Source organism: Octopus sinensis, linkage group LG1 (genome assembly GCF_006345805.1).
Source record: "Octopus sinensis linkage group LG1, ASM634580v1, whole genome shotgun sequence".
Lineage (NCBI taxonomy): Eukaryota > Metazoa > Mollusca > Cephalopoda > Octopoda > Octopodidae > Octopus > Octopus sinensis.
This window is the reverse complement of record NC_042997.1, coordinates 201,660,081-201,669,860: the sequence shown is the minus strand read 5'-3', so window position 1 is coordinate 201,669,860 and position 9,780 is coordinate 201,660,081. Positions and strand designations below refer to the sequence as shown.

Sequence of the window (9,780 nt, the reverse complement as noted above, 5' to 3'; positions counted from 1 at the left end):
AGCAGTCAGCTACAGTACCCTAGTCGTTAGCACTCCCAATGTAGGATTCCTCACCATCCAGGTGACAGGCACAGCAGTAAGATGCATTACGAATTTATAGCAATTGGAAGGGCGTTACCCAACTGAAATAAACATTAACTGTCTGACGTGAAGGCTAAGGAGAAATGAAAGTTGGCGTTTGCAAATGACCACTATACTGATATGTAACTGGACAGAATAAATTTACAATCTATAAATGTTTTTGAATAACCAGTCACTCATCTGGGAAGGCCTTGAAATCAATGTTACCATCTGGAGACTATGTGTGATCCAGTGATAATAAAATACTGAAAGTAGATCTGCAATCAAATAACTTTACTCAACACTTTGCAACTGAATCAGTGGAGGCAAAGATGCCTCTCATTTACTTGACAATTTATGCAGCACATTGCAGAAATCACAATCTAATTGTATGTCAAAGCAAACTGTCGTGCCATTGAATTACAAATAATGCACATCTTCTATGCTCGGATGACCCCACAGCTTCCAAGAGTACAACTATTCGTCTTTGCTTAGATAAAATGACGAAATTGTGGGTGTTAAGTCTCCATGGTGGGTTCTTTATAACTTGTAACAAGATGAAATTTTATATATATTAATTTATTTGTATCTAATATCTATGGTTAAAATTTCCTCAACAGCAAAAATATATGTATTGTCATGGGGGTTGTGGCCCTTATGCATAGAATATAATTTCCAAATTTCGTAAAGATCCATTCAGTACTTTTGACTTAGTTTTGGATCATAAAAGAAATGACTAAAATTTGGGAGTGAAGGCCCCCATTTGGGTGTCTTAGAATCCTCATGTGAAGTGGAAACTTTGAGAATACTTCTTAATGTGTGTCAATTACCCATGGTTGAAATTTCATCAACATCGAAAATTTATGAACTTCCTTGGGGGTTCTGCCCCCCTTAAGCCATCTGAAATTCAAACCAAACATATTGCATTATACCAGCCCTTATGCATTGAATCTAAGTTTCAAATATCATAAGGATTCTATTCAGTAATTTTGGTCCATGAGGTATGAAACACACAGCATTACCCTTCTCCCTTGGCTTGGATTTTGTGTTCCAAATTTCATTATGATCGGTGCAGCAATTTTCGAATGTATAAGTAATACACGAACACATAAAGACATTGTCTTTGATATAATAAATATGAATGTACACATATGCATACATGTGTATATATATATATATATATATATATATGTGTGTGTGGTGTGTGTGTGTGTGTGTGTGTACGTGTGCGCGCGCGCGTGTGTGTGCATTATATATATATGTACACACACACACACACAAAGATAAATTGTGCGGTCAAACAAAAAATATGAGATACTGCGTAGTGTTTTTTTATTTTGATAAGTTTCTTCTTGTAAACCAGTAAGTTATGGGGATGTAAATAAACGAACACCAGTTGTGGGGCAGTGATTTGGGAGAAACACAAAGACACACACACAGGCTTACATATATACATATATATACGATTGATTTCTTTCAGTTTCTGTCTACAAAATCCATTGACAAGGCTTTGGTTGGTCTGGGGCTATAACAGAAGACACATGCCAAGTCACCACACAGAGGGACTGAACTGAGGACCATGTGTTTTGCAACGAAGTTTGTTACCACACAGCTACACCTGCACATGTGTGTGTGTATGTGTGTATGGGTGTATATATATGTACACATCTACTCATATACATGTATACATATACATCTTTATGTATAGAAAGAAATGTATATATATACAGCTATACACACACACACATACATAGGTGCAGGTGTGGCTGTGTGGTAACAAACTTCGTTCCAAAACACATGGTTCTGGGTTTAAATTTAAATTTAAAATAATAAGGGTGAGAAATTGAATATTAATTTGATTGATATGAATTGAAAACCAGGGGTGTAGCATTCAAGACCATAGCGGATCTTCTTCTAGCAAAATCGATGTCCACTGTTAATGGTTCATCCCTCTTATATAATAGTTTGACTTTAATAGTTTCAGTATTAAAGTGAAAGTATCTGACATTACAATAGAGAGATGTTTTTGTTTCACTTTTAACACGTAATACTGAAATAGTGGAGAAGATATGATATTGCTATGGGTTCGCTCTAGGCAAGAAGTTAGAAGTTTTTTGTCCATCGCACTACATGGACCCTAAGTAAGGCATGTGTAAAATTCGAATGAAATTGGTTGTGTAGTTCTCAAGTTTTAGGGATTCATAGTGGAGAAGATATATTGCTGTGGGCTCGCCCTAGGCACAAAGTTAAAACAAAATTTGCCCATGACACTCCCTGGACCCTAAGTAAGGCATGTGTAAAATTTGAATGAAATTGGTTGAGTAGTTCTCACGTTTTAGGGATTCACACAGACAGACAGACAGACACACATTCTCAGTTTTATATATACATATACTAGCATTAAAGACCCGTCGTTGCCGGGTCATAGTGCTAGTGCATGTATATATGTGTATATATATGTGTACATATTACATGTACATCTATATATATACATCTACACATAAAATACAAAATACAAAGTTATATTTTGATATCGCTAGTGATAACAATACTCAAAATATATAACAGACTGGAATTGTTAGCTCGTCTCTTGTAATTTCGATGAATTGTATCTTGTTCTCCCTCTAGTATAGAAGTGTGGCTACAATCCAGCCTACTTCTACTTCGGGTGGGGGTGGGGGTGGGGGGCATTAAAAATTTTTTTCCGGGACGTCCTGCGTCCCAGATATAAGGGTAAAAATAAAATATTTCCACTTTGCAAGTTCGAGTCGAGTACTCTCTTGCACGCTCCGTTGACTCGAACCTTGCTTCTATTGTGGCGAATTTACCGCCTCTGATTAGATAACTTTCATTTTTGCACCAAGACACTTTCGAAGGTGCTTTCCTCCATGTGTTCAAATCTTTTTTCTCTACATTGTATACTTTATAGACAATAGTCTTTTCTTTAATTTAATTTTTTATTATCCATCTGGACTACTCCATTTCTGCACGCTAATTTTATTTTTAATTTATTCCCATTCATGTGAAACCACTTATTCAAGTTCAAGTCATTGATGCAATTTTACACCAAATTGCTATTTTTACTTTTGTTATGTTACGATATATATACTTTAGTTTGATTTTAATTATTACTTACTACATATAATTCAATTGTTATTATTATTTTTATTGTTAAAGTGAAAGTATCTGACATAAAATAGAGAAACGTTTTTGTTTCACTTTTAACACGTAATACTGAAATAGAGGAGAAGATATGATATTGCTATCGGTTCGCTCTAGGCTAGAAGTTGAACATCTTTTTTGCCCATGAAACTACATGGACCCTAAGTAAGGCATGTGTAAAATTTGAATGAAATTGGTTGTGTAGTTCTCAAGTTTTAGGGAAACATACAGACAGACAGACACACATTCTCAGTTTTATATATATAAATATATATATATGCATATATACATACGTATATGTATATACATCTATACGTATATATATATGCATATGTGGGCACAAGACATCTTGAAACGCGTACAACAAAAAAGTACGAAGCACACACACACACACACACTTACAAGGTGTTCAAAAAGTCTCTCCGCAGTAAGTATTTTATTGCAAAATAAATATTTATAAGATGGTATAAGACTACAAAAGAATATATCAGACTTTACAAGATTTTAAAAAACTTTAAAAGTGTTGTCATTCATTTTCAATATATAAGTGAATTCTTCTACACATATTTTGAAATACATCTTAGAGAAAAGAATTCACTGCGGAGAGACTTTTTGAACACCCTATATATATATATATATATATATATATAGGGGCACTCCGTCGGTTACAACGACGATGGTCCCAGCTGATACAATCAACGGAACAGCCTGCTCGTGAAATTAAGGTGCAAGTGGCTGAGCACTACACATACACGTGTACCCTTAACGTATTTCTCAGGGAGTTTTAGCGTGACACAAAGTGTGACAAGGCCGGCCCTTTAAAATACAGGTACAACTCATTTTTGCCAGCTGAGTGGACTGGAGCAACGTAGATTAAAGGGTCTTGCTCAAGGACACAATGCGTCACCACCGGAAATGAAATTGAATTCATGACCATAAGGTCGTAAGCCGAATGCTCTAACCACTAAGCCACGCGCCTTCACTACATATATAAATATGCACTATATATATACACGCTATATATATATGTATGTATGTATGTATGTATGTATGTATGTATGTATGTATGTATGTATGTATGTATGTATGTATGTATGTATGTATGTATGTATGTATGTATGTATGTATGGGCAAAAGGTTGACGGACGGCAACATCAAGAACAAAAGCAGAACAAGAAAAGTCAGACGGATATTCACAGTAAATATATTAATTTGACGCTCGGAGAAAGTTGAGGTGGAAAATTAAAAGTAAAAAAACATAAAAGGAAAAGTGTGGGGAAGGAGAATGAAGAGAGGTGTAAGAGTGACGGACGAATAAAGTATGATTCACAATCAAGGACAAAGAATCGACCTCCTCGCAGGGAATTAAAAGGTGTAAGAATCTAAGGGTGAAGGTGATATATGTGTGTGTGTGTGTACACACGCACTCACATACATACAGAACACACACGGATACACTTAGACACATAGACACACACAAGCATATATATATGTATATATATATTCATACATACATACTTACTTACATACAGAATATGTAGAGTGTTTTTGTGAACTGACTTAGAGTCATGTACTATATGTGCTCTGTTTGGTTTAGCACTAAAACTCAGGTTTGAAATGCACTTCAATGTGTGATGTTGAGACTGCCTATCAGAAGCGGCTATATGTGGCTTTTCCTTGAGCAGGTAGATAAAGATTAAAAGCGATAATGAAATGGCAAACCGTTTTTCCTCACTTAAAAAAGATATTTAATTTAGAGAATAGACATAAAAAGTTTCTTACAGCTGTTTCTAGAATAGCCAAACATATATCATCATATTGAGTCAGAATTCCATAGGCTGAGTATATCGTAATGAGAGAGAGAGAGAGTGTGTGAAAGAGAAATCAGAGATGAAAAAACGAGGGAAAATCCCCAATCTCAGGATATTAGTGTATTCCAATTTGTGAAGAGCAGGGAAAGGATGAGAGTAAAATAAGAATTCGTTGGGTAATCCGTGATCGAATGAAATACACAGTTATAGGTGATATCCATAAGCAGTTTCAAATGAGAATGTTCGATGATAATCCAAGGCGAATAATAGTGGCAGATTGCAGTTCCAGTTTGATTTCTCACTCTCTGATAAGGGAAATACCCAATCTATGAAATACATACTCAATATGGTGATCCACACACTTGGCAATTCTTGAAACGGCTGTAAGAGACTCCGTATGTCTATATTCTCTATCTAAATTAAGTGTATTTTTCAAGAGATACCAAACGATTTGCTTTTCATTATTACTCTAATCTTGATGTGTGTGTGTGTGTTGTGTGTGTGTGTGTGGTGTGTGTGTGTGTGTGTGTACACACGCACTCACATACATACAGAACACACACGGATACACTTAGACACATAGACACACACAAGCATATATATATGTATATATATATTCATACATACATACTTACTTACATACAGAATATGTAGAGTGTTTTTGTGAACTGACTTAGAGTCATGTACTATATGTGCTCTGTTTGGTTTAGCACTAAAACTCAGGTTTGAAATGCACTTCAATGTGTGATGTTGAGACTGCCTATCAGAAGCGGCTATATGTGGCTTTTCCTTGAGCAGGTAGATAAAGATTAAAAGCGATAATGAAATGGCAAACCGTTTTTCCTCACTTAAAAAAGATATTTAATTTAGAGAATAGACATAAAAAGTTTCTTACAGCTGTTTCTAGAATAGCCAAACATATATCATCATATTGAGTCAGAATTCCATAGGCTGAGTATATCGTAATGAGAGAGAGAGAGAGTGTGTGAAAGAGAAATCAGAGATGAAAAAACGAGGGAAAATCCCCAATCTCAGGATATTAGTGTATTCCAATTTGTGAAGAACAGGGAAAGGATGAGAGTAAAATAAGAATTCGTTGGGTAATCCGTGATCGAATGAAATACACAGTTATAGGTGATATCCATAAGCAGTTTCAAATGAGAATGTTCGATGATAATCCAAGGCGAATAATAGTGGCAGATTGCAGTTCCAGTTTGATTTCTCACTCTCTGATAAGGGAAATACCCAATCTATGAAATACATACTCAATATGGTGATCCACACACTTGGCAATTCTTGAAACGGCTGTAAGAGACTCCGTATGTCTATATAATCTATCTAAATTAAGTGTATTTTTCAAGAGATACCAAACGATTTGCTTTTCATTATTACTCTAATCTTGATGTGTGTGTGTGTGTGTGTGTGTGTGTGTGTGTGTGTGTGTGTGTGTGTGTGTGTGTATGTGTATTAATATATCATAAAGAGAATGGAGAGTCTGAACAGAGCATAATCAATTTATTTACATTTTGTCAATTATATAAGCCTACGATCGTTTCCATATCAATCTTCATTCAAATTACAATTAAAATTGCATTATGAAAGAACGATGGTAGATAATTCTTCTGGGCGAAAATTGACACATTTGGCTAATAATTCCATTTGCGAAAAAAATTGAAACCAATTTAGTAAAGCTGTTCTATAAAGCTGTCTCCAGACATTTTACGGGGGAGAATAAATAACACAAGATATTAAACGCTTGTTATCTAAAAGTAGGCGTCTACCTTTCAAAAAACATAGCATAAGTTATATCTGCACTGAATGATAAAAAATTGAATGATTCCTGTGATAATAGAGGTAAGAACCACCCAGATAGCCTGCTTGCTGACCATAATAATGCTGATCATAACGAGAATACGGAAAACACAAGAAGTGAAAGAAGGAAGGTAACCCATAATATCTCCCATGTGAATAAGAAAAATAAATACTCGCAAACCAGTAAAAGGATAACAAAAATAACACATAATGATAACAATAAAAGTAATAACATTAGCAATAGCTCAGAAATATATGAGAATACTTATAGCGGAAGCAATGAACACAAAATGAGTGTAAATACCAAGATTAAGACAGATAAGACAGATTAAGACAGATAAGACAAGATTAAGACAGATAAATACCAAGATTAAGACAAGATTAAGATTAAAACAGAGTACCCCAAAAAAACCTATGGTTAGGAATCAAAACATTAGAGATAAACAAAATGGAAATAACTCTATACACGGGAAAAATACGCACAACATTATTAAAAGGGAAACTGAAAAGGAAAATTGCAAAAATGTTTTGCAAACAACAAAGTTTAATATATAGATGTGAGGCAGAATCTGAGGGACGAAATCACTACAATATAGGCTCCATTGAAAATTACATAAAGAACAGAATATCTAACCAGCATGGCCGCAGTCAAATGACTGAAACAAGTAAAAGATTGAAAGAATAAAAGAATATTGAAAAATTCTAATTAGAGGCTGTTGTTGTTGCTGCTGCTGTTGTTGTTGATGTTGTTGTTGTTAAGCAACAAGACGGGTAAGGGTGATTAGGTGATGGTCTAGGGCTTAGGGGCGGGACACTCCAGACCTTGGAAAAAAAAAACTTTGGCCGTCTTGTTGTAGTCGAGGGCTCTTCGTTGATGCCCGACACCACTGGGAGGTGGCCCTCGAAGTCGCTGGAAATGGAGAGCTCCAGGTCCAAATTCTTGGACGGCTGCTGCTGCTTCTACTGCTGTTGCTGCTGCTTCTACTGTTGTTGCTGTTTGACCACTGGCCAGTCTTCAGTGAGTAAACAGGAAGTATGAAGTCAAAATGCAAGTCAAAGTTTGTTAAACGTAATTACAATATGTGAATCCTGTGGGATAAATTTATCAGTAATATGCGATAAGCAACGAAGAAGCCTCTACACCAGCGGCGGATCAGCTAGAAATAGCAACTAATTCCCACTCAAATCACATCTGACTGTCTTAAAAAAATGAAAAAGACATTATATGATGAAGGTGAAGGTATACTATCTTTTATCGTTTAGTTATTTTGGTCATTAGGCCGCGGCCATGTTGGGGCAGCACCTTGAAGGTGAATTGAACCCGGTGCTTATTTTTCCTTTTAAGACAAGTACTTGTTCTATCGGTCGCTTTTGCGGAACCGCTAGGTTACGGGGACATAAATACACCAACATCGGTTGCCAAGCGGTGATGGGGGACAAATACAGTTACAAACACAAACAAACAAACACAAACATATGATGGGCTTCTTTCAGTTTCCGTCTACAAAATGCGCTCAGAGATCTTTGATCGGTTCGAGGATATAGTAAGAATAAATACACTTGCCCGAGTTGTCACGCAATGGGACTGAACTCGAAGCCACACGGTTGGGAAGCAAGCTTCTTACCTCACAGCCACGCCCGCACCTATATTCACAAACGGTGTGATGGTCATAACTGGAATTAGGTGAACACAAATCAATCAATACGCTAATAAATTTATTATAAAGGCTATCTCTCAGTTATATTGATTTAGAAATATATTAGTTACATAATGGTGTTACCAGGGAGAAGTCAAACCAACAGAATGTCTACTGTAACGAGTAGGATCAGAGACAGGCTTTCATCTATGTTTAATTCACCCTAGCTATCACTGATTCTTTTTAATGACTTTTTAATCCTTTGCCAGAATGCTTCAACAGTTTTAGTAGACGTAACAAGGTCAATGAAGTCACGAGAATGATTAACTTTAATATATTGATAATTAAATACAACCGATTCATTATATGCACACTAGTCATCAATAAGCTATTCGCTTCCTGGATTAAGCCATTAACGAACAAATGGTATTAATGTAGCTAGAGTCCTTTTATTTGCATTAAGGTAACTATTCTTTTTATTGTTATCATGGATTCAAAACACCCAAAATTCGTGAAGGAAACGGTCTTGAAATGTAACTAACTGGCATTCCGTCGCTTACTACGATGCGGGTTGCAGTTGATCTGATCAACGAAACAGCCTGCTCGTGAAATTAACATGTAAGTGGCTGAGCACTCCACAGACACACGAACACTTTACGTAGTTCTCAGGGAGATTCAGCGTGACACAGAGCGTGACAGGGATGACTCTTTGAAATACAGGAACAAATAATTTTTGCCAGCTGAGAGGAGTGGAGCAACGTGAAATAAAGTGTCTTGCTCAACGACACAATGCGCCGCCAAGAAACGAACTCACGACCACACGGTCGTGAGCCTAATATCCTAGCCACTAAGCCACTAAGCTACGGATCTTCACTGAAGAAATATAGTTGTGTGCAGTTATGTTTAACATGGACACATTCACTCAAGCATCGAAAGGCTTTCACGGCACTCAGAAGAGAAAGTCTCTTTTCAGACAAAGCTTTGCTCACATCTGTAAATTTACTATTTTCTGTTTAAATGTAAGAAAGGCAGTTCTTAGTCGGTTATGAATGACGGGTTCGGTGTCTGTGATGAAGCGTAACGACGCAGAAATAAGTGTGCTATGGTTCAGTGACGTCATTCACAACCTAGTGGTGTGGATTTCACGCATATTGTTTATAAAATTACTCTACCAGAATAATATAAATTACTCTCCAGAGACAATGTCTGTAGCGAACATCTTTCCGTGTTTGGTTGAACATGAGCGTGTTAAATATAATTGTACATGTCTATATTTTAATCATCGCTGTTTAGTGTGT

At 36.2% G+C, this 9,780-nt stretch overlaps 1 long non-coding RNA gene across 1 annotated transcript in view; it reads right to left on the bottom strand.

The window, feature by feature from the left end:
• The window catches only part of LOC118766514, a 19,704-nt gene extending 10,531 nt beyond the window's left edge, over positions 1-9,173 (bottom strand). The window contains exon 1 of the long non-coding RNA XR_005002451.1: positions 9,025-9,173. This is a non-coding gene — a long non-coding RNA (uncharacterized LOC118766514). The remainder of the gene's footprint in view (positions 1-9,024) is intronic.
• Positions 9,174-9,780: the final 607 nt, after the last annotated feature.